This window comes from Talpa occidentalis, unplaced genomic scaffold, assembly GCF_014898055.3.
Source record: "Talpa occidentalis isolate TD23 unplaced genomic scaffold, MPIMG_talOcc4v2.1 talOcc4.13, whole genome shotgun sequence".
Lineage (NCBI taxonomy): Eukaryota > Metazoa > Chordata > Mammalia > Eulipotyphla > Talpidae > Talpa > Talpa occidentalis.
This window is the reverse complement of record NW_023601322.1, coordinates 99,059,274-99,075,945: the sequence shown is the minus strand read 5'-3', so window position 1 is coordinate 99,075,945 and position 16,672 is coordinate 99,059,274. Positions and strand designations below refer to the sequence as shown.

The window sequence follows — 16,672 nt, the reverse complement described above, 5'->3', positions numbered from 1 at the left end:
ATAGTTGACATCATTTAAAAACTAAAGAAAACTGTCATTGGTAGGTTGTTACTTCTTTCATCAAATGTCACGCATGTTGCTTTCGAGCTGTTGCCAAAATGAATGGGTATAGTTTCTCTAATAACGAGTGGTAGATTTGCAGTCTTTGGACAATTGCTTAATGCCTTTTTGTAATCCCTTATGTATGAATTGTAGAAATAGGCAGAGCTGCTGTGCAGCAGGTGCCCATGGGTGTGGGTGTTCTGATGGCTACTGAAAAATTTCCAAGGTCATCCAAGAATTCTGCTGCCCTCACCCCCTGTGGCTCCCTCTCCTGATCCCCAGGCAGGTCCACAGCCCTGCGCAATTGTATAATGTGACCTTGGGTGCCGCCAGCACCTCCTCTAGCATCTCCTCCAGCACGTGACCTATGCCTGGACTTACCAACTCTCTAATACTTTGATTAGCTCTTATGTGTGGTGAGAGAATTATCATATATTTGTCTTAACCTGATATTTACTAAATTGTTTCAAGATTATGATGGAAGTATTTTCTGCCATATTAATGACACTTCCAATTTTGCAAAATGCATAATTTGTTTTTCACAATCTAGCTAAAACATAACTGGAGTTATCCTATATATTCTGAAATCTTTTCAATATAAGATTTCACTTGAAAGAAAAATAAAATTAGAATCTGTGGGAAATTTGTGGCGTTTTTTTCCACTCTGCCTTTTTTATTGGAAATAAGATGACATTCCCTTGTTTGAGCTTGTAGAATGAAAAATGTAGATATCTGAAGTTATGTGGCTTTTTTCAGACAGTGACAGAACAAATGTTGGCAGTTTTATGATGTGGTATAAAATTTCATTTTATATAGCTTTCCTTCTCATCAGCATTGGAATTTTTCTCTCTGCTGCTTGGGGTTTGTATGGGTCTTACCCCTGCAATGTCTGCAAACCTCAGTTCATATAGCTTATGACTTACAGTACCTTTTAGTGAAGGTATTGGGTAGCCAGTAATTTATACCGTAATTAACGATTAAAAAATATTCTTTTGCTCCCCATCTGTTTTAAACAAGTGGGTTAATTATATACATAAGTTTTTCTTAAAAGTGGGGAAAAGAAACTCATTTATAAATACCTATATAGGTTAACATTATGATTTGAAGTGCTTTTAAAAATGCACTACAGTCTACCAACTTATCGGTCCTCAATCTGTGGCTATTAAAAAAGGATGTAATGAGCAATTCAGTGTAAATACTAGTAGTCTCATTTCTCTGAAAATTCTGTTACATCACTTTTAATATGAAATCACCAAATACAAGTAAATCTACGTTGTAAACATTTCTTTGGATCAATAATAACTGTGACTGCCATTTGAAGTTACAGATAATAATTTAAGGATTGCTAATTTTCAAGTTTTGATATCATCTAAGTGTATTTAAGTTGGGATCAGTCTACCAGTTTAAGTTTGCTCATGTTTTCACACCTTATTCATTTGTGTGGTATCTCTCTTTCTTACATAAGCATTTGTTCCATCTGTGTCAAATCATATAGTATCTAAGTCATATAATCAAAAAGCCTTAAACCTGGTTTGGGACAGAGAGGATAAAGCTCAGCACCCATAGAATTCTTCAGTTCTCAGTTGTCTTAATTGTTTCTCAAGATCGTGAAGTTATGAAGGGTTTTTGTCAATGAGAACTTGAGATGGATTTATACATGGGTTATCTCTGGTACCTGCCTACCTCCTTCATTTGCTTAGGGCTGATGAGAATCACGGGAGAGAAATTTCTTCTGGGATCTGGCTCAGAACCTCGCTCCCAGAAGGACTGTTGTCCTGTCATCAAGCATTTGAATCTATCATCTGAACTTAAGTTCCTGTGTGGAGAAAAAGGAAATAACAGATGAACCTTAAACATCAGTGCACACATAGTTTTCTTTCCCTCTTTTCTGCTCTTTATCCCTTTGTTCTCCAGTACAAGAAATTTCTAGAGGGGAGCCCCCAATGGCCCAGATGGTAGCAGTGGCAATTCTGTCGTAGAGAACTGAGTTTCCTATTTAGTAGGTAATACATCGACCACGTCCTCTACTGGGTTTTTAGAACTAAGATACTGCACACCTGCTTGGGTTCTAAGAGAGGCCAGGGATTAACAAGGCACCAGGAAGGTACTCCAGCTCCCCACCCCCCCATGAATTTTTTCATCAGTGTTTTCTTATTTGGGTGTTCCATATTGGTTTTAAAATATATGTCAAAGTTTCGTTAGTTTCTGTAAGGTACTCTAAGTCTATCTCTTAATCTACATCGGAGACCAGGTGAATTTATACCTGTTCCCCTACATTCCTGCGTTTAGTTCTCAAGGTATTTCCTCGTCCTGGAAGCATTCTGCCAGGTGACTTGTAACTGCTGCCTGGTATTTCAGCTTTGTCTGGCAACTTCAGCTTAGTTGATTAGGAATCGCAGTGCTTGATGCGTCTCTGCCTTTATCTTGTGGAATATGTTCCCAGAGCTCACAGGAGTTGTTCCTTGGAGCACTGCTGCATGTGTGTGAGGGAGAGCAGATGAGAAGCTGGCATGAGAACGCCATTTAGTTTTCTTGATAGAGCTTCCACCGCTGTGCAGTAAATAGCCTTTCCCTTGGGATACCTTACAACTGGGGCAGGGGCCTTTTCTGCACAAAGGCATGTGTGGGGCAGGGGCCCAGGGCCCTTCCTTGGCTCTGTCCTGCTCCGATCAGTCACCTGTGCTCGGGAACTGCAGTCTGATGCCCTCTAGACAGGCAGGAGGGCACTAGGACCACAGGCAGAAGCTCTCCTGCTGGGAAGCTTTGAAGAGCCAGACCAGAAGGGCAGTGGCCAGCACAAGGGGTTGGGATGGGGGCCAGGCTCCAGCAGGCTAAACGCAGCCCCAGCTTGTGATGGAAGTGCTTAGTGACTTGATGCACAATGGACTGTTGGAAGGAGAGGGAGAAGCCTTGTATTGATATTTCCTGTGTTTATAGGTAGGGTTTAGAATTTGAACTGTTGAATGGTCTGGTCTGTCTCCAGAATGAAAGGTTTTCTTCATTGAGTGTCCTCCAAACTCTGAAGTCCAGGAGATCACGAAGCCCAGTGGGGAGGGCACAGGTTCTGGAGGCCCCACCAGCTGCCACAGGTGCCCCCAGACAAGATGGGACAGGACCTTGAGTAACCTCCAGAGGTCCTCAGCGTAAATCAAGGTCCTGTCTCACTGTACTCAGTCTTCTCTGCTTTTATGATGGCTACTCTCTTGTCTCCATGTTGGAAAATAAAACGTCGATATCCTTGTAAACATAGTGAGTAGCTGATGAAGATAAATAAAACACCCCAGAATGGGCTACAGTTTTGGGAAACAGAAAAAATCAGAGCTGGAACTACATTGTCCTCAGAAAGATCACAGCTTGACCGGAGGCTCATGTCACTGAGTGGCAGGCACAGGCGTGTATGGGAGCGAGCACGGTTACGCCACCTTTGATTTCTTTTTTTACCCCGTGACTCTAACCTTCACCTCTGTCTCCTGCTGTTTGCCTTCTGTTTTGCTTTCTACCTGATTGTTTTAACTAAGTGTGTCAGGTCAGGGGAGAACCAAATGCGTAAGCTGCTTCTTGGAGAGTGTTGCTCTCACATTCTACATAGCGTCATTCAGTCTCCCTTTCAAAGCACGTGTCGCTGCTGGATGGACGCCTGAACCTTATCGTACTGGGGACTCCAAAGCTCCAGGCAGCCAGGTCGTGGACCGCAGCACAGTTGTGTTCTGGCAGGAGCCTGTCGTCTCCATGGGCGGGTGTTCCCTGGACCACGCCTGCTTCTTGTTAGGGGTGACTGGGCCACGAGAAACTAGATGCAAACTAAAACTTTGTGTTTTTCCTTGAGAGTCGGCTGGTTTGGTTCCCACGAGCAGGTGATCGCTCATTACCACACTTCCTCCTCCAGGACCTGATCTTGTGCCGGTCCTCAAGGGGCCATCCCCCACGCCTGCTCGCAGCCTGCTGAGCCCAAGGGCACCCCTCTCCTCACTGCGTTTCCTGAGAACCTGGTAGAGCAATGTAGGGGCAGGAAGGGCATAGAGCAGGATGTCTATGATCCGAGCAGATGGGTAAAGGAGGGTCCTAGGGCCCTTAGTGGCTTTTCAGGCTTTTATTGCCATTTTACCAGATATATGGCAGGCTGGGAGGCTGGCAGACCACCTGACCCCTGGGGAATCTTCACTCTATCTGGGCTTTCCAGCGTTCTTTCGTGGTGGTCTTGTTCCCTGTCTTCTGCTTCTCATTCATTCTTCTCGTTCTCCTTCTGCTTGTTCCATTCTGCGCCACAGCCCTTATAAGCCCCGTCTCAGCCCAGGTGAACCCACTTACGCATGCCCACACTCTGCTGAAGGTGCCCACCATCAGGCATGCATTCAGGACTGCGGGGGTCCATCATTAATCCTAAAGGCAGGAGGACAGAAAGCCTGATAATCACTGTAGGGTCAGGAAGACCACAGTGCAGGTTTTCTAGAATCCAGCAGACTGGGTAAAGGAGGAGTCAGAGTCCTCAGTGGTTTGGCAGGTTTTTATTGGGATTACCAGGTACACAGCAGGCAGGGGCGCTGGGGGGCCGGGAGGCTGGTAGGCCTCCCAGCCCCCAGCAGGTCTTCACTCTGGGCTCTCCGGCCTTCTCTCAGCTTCTGCTTCTCTTGCTTCTCTCTCGGCTTCTGCTCGCATCCCCGTGACGCCGCCCTTAAAAGCCCAGGTGAATCCCATCTACCTATGCCCACACCCTACTCCAGGTGCCCGCCATCAGGCATGCATTCAGGATTGCAGGGATCCATCATCTATCCTGATGGCGGGAGGGCAGAAAAGCCTGATACCTTTTACCTTACGCTACAGTCACTTACCCTAAAACCGATGAACACCCTCAGGACACGAGCCTTCGATACCCCTCAACATTAGCCCACATTTTGTTTCCAGTCTGGAAAATGGCCCAGCTCCTTCACTCTCCCCACCAGTACTCTTTACCTCCTCCTCCACGCTCCCTCCTCAGATTCCTACAATGGTCCTTGAGAGAAATCCTCTTTTTTTTTTTTAATTTTTTTTTTAATAGAGGCATGCTTTTATTTATTTATTTGTTTGTTTTGTTTATACATGCACTGGGTACAGTCAGAAGCGCGGGAGGGTGGGAGAATTCACCAGAGCCAGAGCGGGAAGCAGAGCAGGCAGAAGGACCGAAGTACACTGCTGAGGGGAGCAGCGGGCGGCAGGAGAGGTCTGCGCGCCCTGTGGGACCCTCCTGTGGTGGCCGGGGAGCAGCCGGGGATCGAACCGGCGCCGCAGAGGCCGCGGGCAGCTTCGCAACCCAGCGCTCAACCGCTGCGCCACCGGGGAGGCCCGAGAGAAATCCTCTTAAAGGCCCGATCCAGGTGTATGTGTCCGTGCTGCTCTGCCGGCTCTTTGTTCCTCGGTCCTTCCCGAACCTCACCCGTGGACTCACAAGGCTGTCCTCAGGCACTTGCTCCTGCCTCGGGCCCTGGTGCTCCATGCTTGTGTAGTGCCCACGAGTTTCACCACATCTGGCCCTGTAGGCGATGCATGCTTTTTCCTCCCCATAGATGTCACACTAGTTTACACGCTGCCTTGTTTCAGGTGCAGTTTCTTACCTGGCGCCTGTGTATTTCACCTCCCCCCACCCCCACCACCCAGGCCCCTCTACCTCTCACTGTGGCTGTGTTTTTCAAGTGTGTACCTTATTGGGTGATCTTTTTGAAGTGTCCAATCTCTTCTGCTAAATTAAAGCCCTGGAGCACAGGGGCCACATGCTTGTCGCCGTGAGTACGCTGTGAATGAATCTCTGCTATTTACGACCTAAGTGAGTGCTGCGGCTCACCAAGTCTGCCGGCTGAAAGTAGTGATTCTCTACCCTGCGTGAGTCACCTGGAAAACCGGCTTCATTGTAGCCCAGCCAATCGGAATGTCAGTGCGTGAGGTCAGCATCACACCCATGTGATACTGGGCCAGCAAGGCTGAAACCTCTTGCAATCAAGAGGTGTGATAATATAAGCCACGGTCCGGGTTCGTGTGGTACTTACCACTGTAAGCTGTGTGGACCCCGAGGGAGGCAGAGCTGCCATGGCTCTGCCGTGCCCTCTCCAAAGCTTACATAGTGTCACTGTGGCGCGTTTGGGAGTTTCGTTGCTCTGCGGAAAGATCCCTTGACTCTAAATCCATCAACAGTCAATGGAGTAAGAGGAGCTATCTCCTTCTGTCATAGCTGCCAGAGCAGATGCATGTGCCTCTTTCCCCGCAAACTCACCCCCACTTGCCTTCTCCTCCAGGCTGGCCAGCACTCGGCAGCAGCCCCGTCAAGATTGCCCGCTGTCCCGGGTCGTGTTGAGTTGTGGTGCTGTGAGGCAGGAGATGGGCTCAGCAGCAGCCGGCGGGCCATGAGGAGCAGCGAGGGACAGAGCCGCTGGTGAGTGAGCGGATCGGTGGGCGCCCTGAGCGCGGGAGCTGATCCCCTGCGGCGGCCGTCTCTCCTTCGACCCCCACTGCGCCCCTCTGTACTCTCGGTGGCCTTTATTGGCTTGGCTGGGGTGCTTGGGTTCCGTGTGAAGAGCTATGCATCCCGGAGACTTGTGCGTTGGCTTTTTGCATGTCTTTTTTTTTTTCCTGGCAAAAAGGAAGGTTTTCATCAGAAGGCCAATGTTCGCATATTAAAGAGAAACCATGCACACGTAACAGTAAACACGTGGGTAATGTAAAGTGGGTCACCACCCCTCACAGTATTTCTTCTCCCCACGTTTCCCTCCCCGCAGGCCTCTTTGTCTCAGTCTTGTTCTGGAACCCGAAATTGGTACTTAAGTATATACGAGAGTCTCAAAAGTGAGCCCTCCTGGGCCTGGGCGGGCAGGTCTCTGGTACTTGGCCCCCAAAATAACCTGTGGACTGATGCGTAAAGGGAAGGAAAGCAAACGGAGGCTAGCAGAGGAATGGGGAACCAGGAGGGTTTCTTCCTGTAACTCACTGAGTTGGTAATTCAGTTTCAGTTTCCCTTGCCCTAAGCTTTTCCTATAAAACCCAAGGGCCTTTAGGTCTGCCCTCCTTGGGGCAAGCTGGTTCCAAGTGTCACTCTGCCGCTGGATGCTTCCTGGAGGCTCACCGCAGCCGAGAAACTCCTGGTGTCCTCAGCTCAACTCCCAAGGTCCCGGAGGTCAGGGGTGGTGCATCTGCCTGGAGCCCCTCTGGGCCCTGGGAATGGCAGTCTGTGAGGGAGAGAGCTCCCTGCAGGGCGGTCTCCCGTGAGAGCTCTCCCCTTGCTCGCTGATGTTTCCAGACTCATCATTGTCACTGAAAATAGACTTCCTCTTTCCCTTCTTGCACTGGAGAATCTTTGGTAATTATGAATAACTCGTTCTTTGTTTTTCCCCTCTGCCCTCTATGGATGCTTTCACTTGTTGCTGTGGCTACTCACTCTGTACTTGGCCTTTACGTGAGAACTAAGGTGCTTTTTTTAAGGTGGAATTTTCACCTCTTTAATGAAGTCATGGCATGATTCAGAACATTTTCTCTACTTGCAGATGAAGGGTAGATGAAAACAGAGTGTAAAAGTGTCAGAAAAATTACAGGAGGGCACAATTAAAATACAGCTGTGGGCAAAAAAAAAGATTTTACAACTAAACCCTGGAGAAATTCTTCCCTTCTATCCAAAAAAGAATCTTAGTTTGCATTCAGATTTTTAGAGCTGAATAAACCCTGCCTACAGCTTATTTTTAGTAGTAAATAGATCTAAGACTGACGTTCAGTAATAAGTCTCAGCTGTGTTTTCTTGGAAGGTTACTTCACCTCGTTAAACCTTGTTTTGTCAAGAAGGAAAATAGTCTGCACATAATAACACTAGGAGTATATATAATATTACAAGGCAAACACGGAGTACATAGTTCCAAATTTTCTATTAGCATTTATTTATTATTGTTAGTCATGTATTGGTGCTTTTGGCTTTTTAGTAGTGAATGAATTCAAAAAATCTTCCTCAAGCACCGGCAAATACCAGGCACTTTTGAAATAGGGTCACATTAGTGAGCAGTGGACAGTCCCTGCCCCTGCTCAGCTAGGGCGCAAGGCAGAACAGACATGTTTGCTGTGCTCAATGCCAAGACTGCTGAGCGTGATGGGAATTGGGGCAGCAGCTGAAGGTGCACTAGTGTTAAAGGATCTGAAGTGGAGAGTGAGTAAAAGCCTGAAAAAGTAATATAAACAGCATGAAGTTCACTCTGGGAAGGGTGTCCAGGGTACAGGGGGAAAGCCCCAAAGGCCCAGAGCAGGAGAATGTTCTCAAAGAGACTCAGCGGGAGTTAGAGCTTCTCCTACCTGCAGAAAACACGCGTCCAGGTAAGTGACATCAAGGCTCAGAAAGGGCGGGGCCACCTGGCCTGAGGCTGTTGGAGGGAGCACACCAAAGCAGGTGGCAGGTCGTGCTCTAGGTCTTGGAGTAGGAGGAGGACTGGGTCGTTGTCAGAGCATCGGGCCTGAGGCGCCAGTTCCAGCAGGTAACTGGGGACAGCACCTACTGTGTGGTTGTCCAATTGGCTAAGAGTAGAACTTCCCACAAGAAAAAGTTAACATGTGAGGTGATGGATGTGCTAACTACCAGGAGGGGGATTTGTTGTCCAATCTTACGTGCCCACTGTACCTTGGTCAACCTGCCAAACCTCCCAAAGGTAAAGACCTAATTAAAGTTACAGCACAGCCACATGCCTCTCGGTCATTAAAGAAGTAAAGTCAACAGGAGACTAGGAATGGCGTGTGGAGGAAAAGAGCACGTGCAGTGGCGCAGGCTTGGAGGCAGGGTGGGCCAGGCCGTGGCGTGGAGCAGTCGGGGTGCCCTGGTGGGGGGGCACACGCAGGAGGGCAGCAGACCCTGTGGTCAGGCTGAGGATGACTGCATGGGGGCCCACAGATACTGGGGAACAGTGCCGGTGGGTGGTTAAGGAGGAGGTTCAGGTTCTTAGCAATGCTAGTTGAGTTTAGAAGAGGAGAGAGATGGAGGAAGCGTTTGGAGTGACTTATAAGTGAGCATGAATAGATGGGTACGGTAATAGAGGTGACTGAAAGGGAGATGGATTTGATGTCTTCAAGGGAAAAGTCAGGATTCATTTGCTGAATGCACGTGGAATTCCTCTTCCAGTTATAAAATGAGCAATAAATGTTGGTGCTGAAAGAAACAGAAGCAGGGCCTCTGTCGAGTTTAAGTCCAGCTGAGGAGAGACAATGCCGTATCAATATCCTCAAGGCTGCTGAAGACCTAGCTCTTGCTGTGTTTGCCATTCACCTTAGAGGCTGTTAGCGCGCTAAGAGCGAGTCTTCACGATGCATTGAAATTCATGTAAAAACTAGTGGGAAGCAAAATACCTTTCATGGGAACATACACATCCAGATTTGGCATGTTTTACCAAGTTGGAATAACAGAACCCAAATTCCAAATTAGTCCTCAGAGTCTTACCCTGTACATCCCCCAGAACATGTGGTCCATTTCGTGGAGGACCACGGTGACATGTGCCTTCCTAAAGTCCCGTCACGAGCTACTGGCAGAACTCGGGCAGGCCCCAGATCCCCCGCGCCCGCTGACAAAAGTCTCAGCGACGTGCATTCTGCCAGCCTCCTGGTGGGGAGACGGAGGCTTGGGTGCCCCTTGGCGCTGACGTGCAGCCATTCTCCAGTGCACGCGGCTGCGTTCCCTCTCTCTCGTGAACACTCGCCTTGATTCCCAAGCGTTCCTCTCTGGACTTCATTTCCTCCCAGCTGTGGGCGGTTGGTGTCTCCCGACTTAGTCATCATTCATCATTCTCTCACCAGGTGTTTGAGATGGAATTGCTGTTTCTGTTGTACTTCTAATGTTCACCTCTCAGAAGAAATATGGCCTGTTACCTCAAAAATAAACCGCCACCTAGACTTTGAAGTAAAGACTTCCTATGTCCCTCCCCTAGAGACCGCTCTCACAGGCTGAGCCTTGCCACTCTCCCCGCTAGCAAAGCTGGTCGCCTTGCCCCAGCCAGAGCCTGGGACCACAGCGGGCCCGGAGTGCCCCCAGCAGAGTGCCTTTCAGCCGCACAGCCCAGGCTGTCCCGCTGCTGCCTGCTAGTTAGCGCCTGTTTTGTTTTCAAAAAACGCAGTGATCTAGCAAGAGAGCAGAGGTGTATTTCAAAGAAGGTTTATTTCTGTTTACGAGAACACTTTCCCCTTTCCTCACCGCCTCCACGCCAGTGTGGTGCAGTCGCAACCAAACCACGTGAAACCTAACCATGGTCATCTGTGGTGTCTCATCTATTTTAAGGCCTAGGCTGCTGTCACAGTCTGTGTCCCAAGAGGCTGGCTGATGGAAGACTTGACATTCTCACGGGCTTCTGCTGACAACTTGGGCAATTCCTAAACCCGCAGATAGCATCGTAGTGTGTTTTGCATTCATTTCCACGCAGGACGTGGGGGCAGAACCATGGAGCTGTGCTACCGTAGACCGCCCCCGGTGAAAGCGCTTTCACCCCTCCTGAGTTTCAGTTTCCCCAAATGAAGGTGAGGTCTCGGGTGCCTCCATCGATCTCATAGGCTATTTGAAGCAGACACGAAAGCATGTATTCTGAAAGAAAGTTGCACTGCAGATGTAGGCACTGGAAATGTCTACTTATTTTTACAGATACTAACTTGACCAAACCCTTTTCTCAAAATGTGACATTAGTGTGTTATCTTGTCTTTTTTAATGTTGAGAAGACTGGGGAACAAGTGAAAGGGGTTTCTCTGTGATCGCCTAGTTGGTGCTGTCTGTGCGCATGGCACGTCATAACTCTCCGCCAGGCACGCACAGTCCTTCAATCTCGGGGAGTGTCTTGGAGGGACTTAAGAAAATTAAAACCTTGGTCATCTTTTCCAATTCTTGAACTGCCACCCTTTCCCCCTTCTCTTGCCCCCCCCGCCCCCCCCAAAGACCTTCTGCCTGCTGGCTTCCTACTTGGTTATAAGTAATTTGTTGGATAAGAATTTCCACCACCCTTTTTTCCACCCAGACTCCCAAGCCCAACTTCCCCACACCTCTGCCCATTCTCACCACCCGTCACGGAATTCTCACCTTATCCATGCATCCACCATTTCCTCATTGTTCCCTCTGGTTCCCGGGACAGCTCGCTCCTGCACATGTGCTCCCCGAGAACCTTGCCTTCCCCGTGTGTGAGAGAACACCGCCATCCCCTGATAAACCAGACCCCATCCATTCCTGTTACAGTATCACTGTAACGGGTTTGAGCAGGTCACTTATCACACCCCATATTGTCTCCTTTAAGCCTAGTCAAATTATGAAAACCTCTTTCTGTTCCATGTACTGCTTATATACACATACCCTCTTCTCCCTCCTCACTTCCTCCGTACATTTTACAAGCAGGACTTCTGTGTTCTTTACTGCCAGTGGAAATGTCGATGAGAATCTTAAACAGGATAATCATTGGGAGAACGAGTCATCCTTGTTTAAACTTAAAATCTTACCTAAAACTTAGAACAGCTCTCATCCCTGATGTCCTTCATCCTTCCCTGTTTTGAACTCTCCTTTGGAAAGTGGACGCATTGCATATTAAGTGATAGGATAGCATCTACTGTCCCCCCATGATCAGTATGCAGCTAACTTAAAAGTTTAAAGGTGGCAGCATCATGAGAGGCTGCCTCAGAGCGTCGGCAGGTGAGGAAGGCTGCCTGCCTCCCCTTCCTGTATAAGGGCAAGCATGGGCTGACCTGGCCATCCTGGAATCCTCTGAAGCCTTTGCTCAGGGAGCTGGTGAATGCTGCAGTGGTGAATGCTGAGCGTGCATTAGAAGGTTAGCCTGGACTTGTGGAAGCCATCGGCTCACTCCTGAGTTTGTGGTCCCTTTGCCTTTACTTAGGGACACTCACTTTCCAGATGACCATCAATCATTCAGGAGTAGCCGATAAATATACTTGACAATAGATATATGAACCTGAAAATGTTTCATCTGAGTCATAGCAGATTATGAGGGTTAGAATGTTGTAGTAAACACAACTGGCATTGACAGGAAGAATCGTGAATTGTTTGTAGAGGACATTTGGAGGAAAAAATGTAAATAAGCTTTAAATTTCCACCGTTGTTTCCCTAAGCCTTAGGTTATCCATTATTTCTATTTGGGAAAACTTCAAGATTTTGTTTCTTGAATACAGGAAAAGATAAATTTATAAAGCAATTTTTGTTTCTCCCCTACTCTATATATTCACCCAACCACTATCTAATTAACCTTTTCCTTTAATGCTCATGTACTCCCGCCACTCATTAACTGTTCTTCATTTTCCTCCTTGCCTGCTTATCAGTCAGTAAGTCAGAAGCCATGCATCCAAATTGAAAATACATAAAACTTTTAACACCGAGGTCATACTTTTAATCAAAATGAGAAAGGGTGAGTACACTGGGGTGCTTATGTTTTGTTTCGTTCAAGCGCTAACTTTTATGTTCATGAGATAATTACGTCGGGACACGTGTTACTGCTGTCGTTGAAATCCCAGTTGTACCTCGAGACGACTGAGAATTACCTTTAAATTCAGTTATTTATCCAAATCATTTAAGTACTTGCAAATCAACAGTTTAATTTAGAAACACTGTTATATTTTCAAAAGTTGGATGATTTGGCTTTTAACACAAAATCACCTCTTCTTCAAAATAGGCACCATTTCTCCCAAAATACATAATGGAAAAGATATCTGTTCCATTTAAAGTGGTTTGTTTGTATGCATCTTATTTGAATTGTGGCTAGTGCACAAGGTATTTCTTAGTAACGTCATAACTGTATCAGTGGCTACATAAACCATACATTTTGAACCCTGTTCCTACTTTTCATAATGAGACTTAGGGTTTTTTCCCTTCATTATTTTTAATTTGTGGGAAAGGAAGTGCCACCCTTAGGTCCCACAGTTTTGTATCAGAACTAGCATCAGCAAAGGCGTGGATACTTTGTTAATAACCCTCTAAAGTTTGATTGTGGAGACCAGGAATGGCTGCTAACTACTTAACAGGACAGGAAAATAGTAAATATAAATGGTTCTTCCCCAGGAAATGAGAGTATCCAGCACAGTTGGCTTGGGTTGGCCAAAAGATACTGAGTGTCCTAGGAAATGTCACTGCAATTGTACAGGCGTCATTGTAACTGAAAAGGACCCAGTGGGGCTTGGATTCTTCTTATTCCTGCTCTGTTCTCTGATACTGTGCTGGGCTCGAGGTGGCTGACCACTGAATGTTCACTGGGTAAGTGCTGATGGTCACTGAGGCGCTGGCTAGGGAGAGCGCTGGGAAAGTGCTCTCTGTCAATGTCAAGTTGAAACATGATGTAGGATTTGGGAGAAAAATCACAGTTTGTGTGGTCCTGCCCCACTAGTCCAGCCCTTCTTCATTCCCAGGTAGACCATGTGCATTCACGGCCAGCCTGATTTCACTGGAATACACTGTGGAATACACTAAGCCCCTAATGAGTTTAGAAGTCCTTGGAAAAGAGCATGGCAGGAGAGGGCTGTGACCACATATTCACTGGAAGCATACTATATTTCTAAACTTTTAGACTCCTTAAACAATACTGTAAGTGCTGCGGAGTTGAATGTGCTGTTGTCAGGAAGGCCTGTGTGTGCCTCGGCGCAAGTCATCACACAGAAGGGGGCCTGGCTGTGGCATCACACCGCCTCCTCTCTAATTACAGTGCAGACGTGCCAGCTGCTGGGCAGAGCCAGGGGCAGAGCTGCGGCTGAGGAGGCAATGTGCAGGATTTGAGTAAGTCTTAATTATCATAAGGATTCATGCACTCCAAGTCAGTCTTTTTTTTTTTTTTTTTTAATAGAGGCATGCTTTATTTATTTGTATGTTTTTGTTTTTTTTTTGTTTATACATGCACTGGGTACAGTCAGAAGCGCGGGAGGGTGAGAGAATTCACCAGAGCCAGAGTGGGGAGCAGAGCAGGCAGAAGGACCGAAGTACACTGCTGAGGGGAGCAGCGGGCGGCAGGAGAGGTCTGCGCGCCATGTGGGACCCTCCTGTGGTGGCCGGGTAGCAGCCTGGGATCGAACCGGCGTGCAGAGGCCGCGGGCAGCTTCGCAACCCAGCGCTCAACCGCTGCGCCACCGGGGAGGCCCTCCAAGTCAGTCTTAATTATGAGAAGGAATACGCTGTTTTCCTTGAGGAAAATTTGCCCCTGTCCTGTCGCCAAAGGTTGTGTCTAATCTATTAGAAAATTAATGGTATGGCTTCCTTAAGAGTCTTCCAGAATCTCTCTTCCTCCAGGGCAACAGTCTTGTATCTTTAGTACGTACCAAGCACTTACTAGACATTTGAATAAATAACGCACTGCTAATACCTAGAAATATAGATAGCCATGCACTATCAGGCATACAGTTGCTGTGAAAAAAGTGTTCTCGGTCATTCAAAATACTTTACTAGCAGAGGGTCTTTTCTCCTCACTTACTGCCCTTTCTAAATGAGAGCCGCCCAGGAGGTAAATGTCTTGGAAAGTTAAAGGGGCGTAGCTGTGGGGACACCACAGCTAGCACCGAGGACTGGACAAGGTTGCGGCTTGTATTTGAAGGCAAAAATTTAGTCTTTACGCTGGCTTTTTCTTTTAAAGACTTATTTTTTATTTATACAAGAGCTGGGGTACAGGCCAGAGGCGCCGGAGGGTGAGAGGATTCACCAGAGACAGCGCGCGGAGCAGAACAGGCAGACAGGCTGAAAGCACTGCTGAGGCGATCAGCGGGCGCAACAGGAGAGGTCTGCGCGCCATGTGGGAATCTCCCTGGCCGGCTGGGAATTGAACCCACGCTACAGAGGCTGTGGACACCTTCATAGTGCTGCGCCCAACCTGCTGCACCACCAGGGAGGCCCTTTACTCTGCCTTTGAGCTGATGTTAGCACTGTATTCTCTCTGGGACAGCTGTCAGTCTGTCTGGCTTTCCCGATTCATTCCTCGAAAGCAGATTGCATTTCATTATTCTTTCTACCTGTGGGTAACACACCTCTCTCTGTTAATTTATGAGTTCTTAAGACATTTTATGAATTTTTTTTATTCTACTGTATTCCTTTTCAAAGAATCTAATGTTGGATTTATTAAGCACAATATGTATTTTTTAATTATCTTTTTATTGTCCCTTCTATGTTGAAGCTTGTTTTGTTTTCCCACAGTCAGGTTGCAATGCTCATTAAGTCATTTGTATTTATAACAGGTTGTGTTGTTATAAGAGGATTTTAAAGCCCTAATTTAGCCACAGTCCATGCATTTTGACTTTTCGAATTGTATTCATTACCATTTTATTCAGAAATTCCTTAAAGTTTCAACTTCTTTTTGAGCAAAAATTATTTAGAAAAACAAACAAACCTTTTCAGCTTCTTTGCTCTATTCTTATTTCTTCTTTATTAAGTCTTGTTTTATATGTTACTGTGGAATTGTGTTACCTGGCATTATTTGCCCTGATTTCTTAAGTTCCTTAATTTTAGGCCATTTTCTCATTTCACCATTCTTCTGTTATTTCAAAGTTTACCTTAGCAGGACAAGGCACACAAGGTCCAGGATGTTTGCAAAATCCTGAGCAAATCACTTCTGAAAGCATGCTTTTCTGCTTTTAAGAAATACAGTGAAGATTTTTTTCCAGAATTTGTTCCCCCATTCATACATCCTTAAAGTATGGTTCATTCACCTACAGAATGTCATGGAGTCTTCCTAGGCTCATCAAAACACTCGCTTATTGGTGCATTTAGAACATGATGGCTGTATCACTGTAAAGCTTCTTTCTATTTGCTGAAAATACTGTTTAACACATTAGCACATCCCCCGCCTTAGTACCTCTCTGTTAGCTTGGCTTTGTTTGATTTTCTTTTTGGTGCTTTAGGCCACTTCCTGGGGGGATGTCAGGGTCCCCTTCACTAGTGGACTGCAGTGTTTAGCACAGTGACCCCTGTGTGAAGTGAGGGAGAGGCTTATGGAGAGCAGGCGGCCACCCGCAACCCCCACAGCCCCCACACGGTTTGGTCCAAGAGTCAGTTGTTTCTCCAAAGCCCTCCTTCCTCCCCTTACTTTTGTGGCCTGCATCAGAGGGAGACTTTGGGGTGGGGAGCAGCTTCCTTCTGCCAGGGTGAGAACCCCGGGGCTGTGATTCCAGTCTCCCTGTCTGGTGGAGGGTTCCAAATGTGGGCTTTCTTGCTCTGCACAGCTTCCAGGGCTGGTTTAGGAAGAGGGGTTGGGCTGGACTCCCAGTGATCACTCCCGGATGGAGCCATCTGCATTTAGTCCGGAAATTCCTCGTACTTCCCGTCTCTGCTGGCACTCTGCCCTGCTCTCAGAGCTGGTGGGGAATATTTTCCAATTTCTGCTTCTCTTTATTTTAGTCATTTACTGTGGAGAGGGCTCTGGTGTCTGCTCTTTGCTACCACCTCTCTGCAAGCCCTCAGCCAAGTTTTGTTCATGAACATGATGAAAATGTGCTCCTGACGTGGATTTCACACTGGATGGCACTTTCGAGGAAATTCCAAATAGAAAGCAAGTTTTCAAGAAGAGAGAATAAATTATCAGCCAGTTTCACAAGGACAAAAATAAGCCCAATCTGAGACAACAGGTTTCAGAGGAAACTTTTTTTTTTTTTTTAAATGTTTCCATGTATTACCATGTCATTTTGTTCTATTTTTGTT

The 16,672-nt window shown here is 47.0% G+C and overlaps 1 protein-coding gene across 5 annotated transcripts in view; it reads left to right on the top strand.

Moving 5' to 3' along the window:
• The window catches only part of TET2 (tet methylcytosine dioxygenase 2), a 100,929-nt gene that overhangs the window by 27,579 nt on the left and 56,678 nt on the right, over positions 1–16,672 (top strand). For 4 of the 5 annotated variants that reach the window (XM_037509604.1, XM_054694595.1, XM_037509606.1 and 1 more), the window contains exon 2: positions 6,306–6,442. The gene's annotated coding sequence lies outside the window, so the exon portion shown is untranslated. Of the gene's footprint in view, positions 1–6,033; positions 6,213–6,305; positions 6,443–16,672 lie in introns of those variants that run through there. The other variant, XM_037509605.1, reaches the window with a different exon arrangement.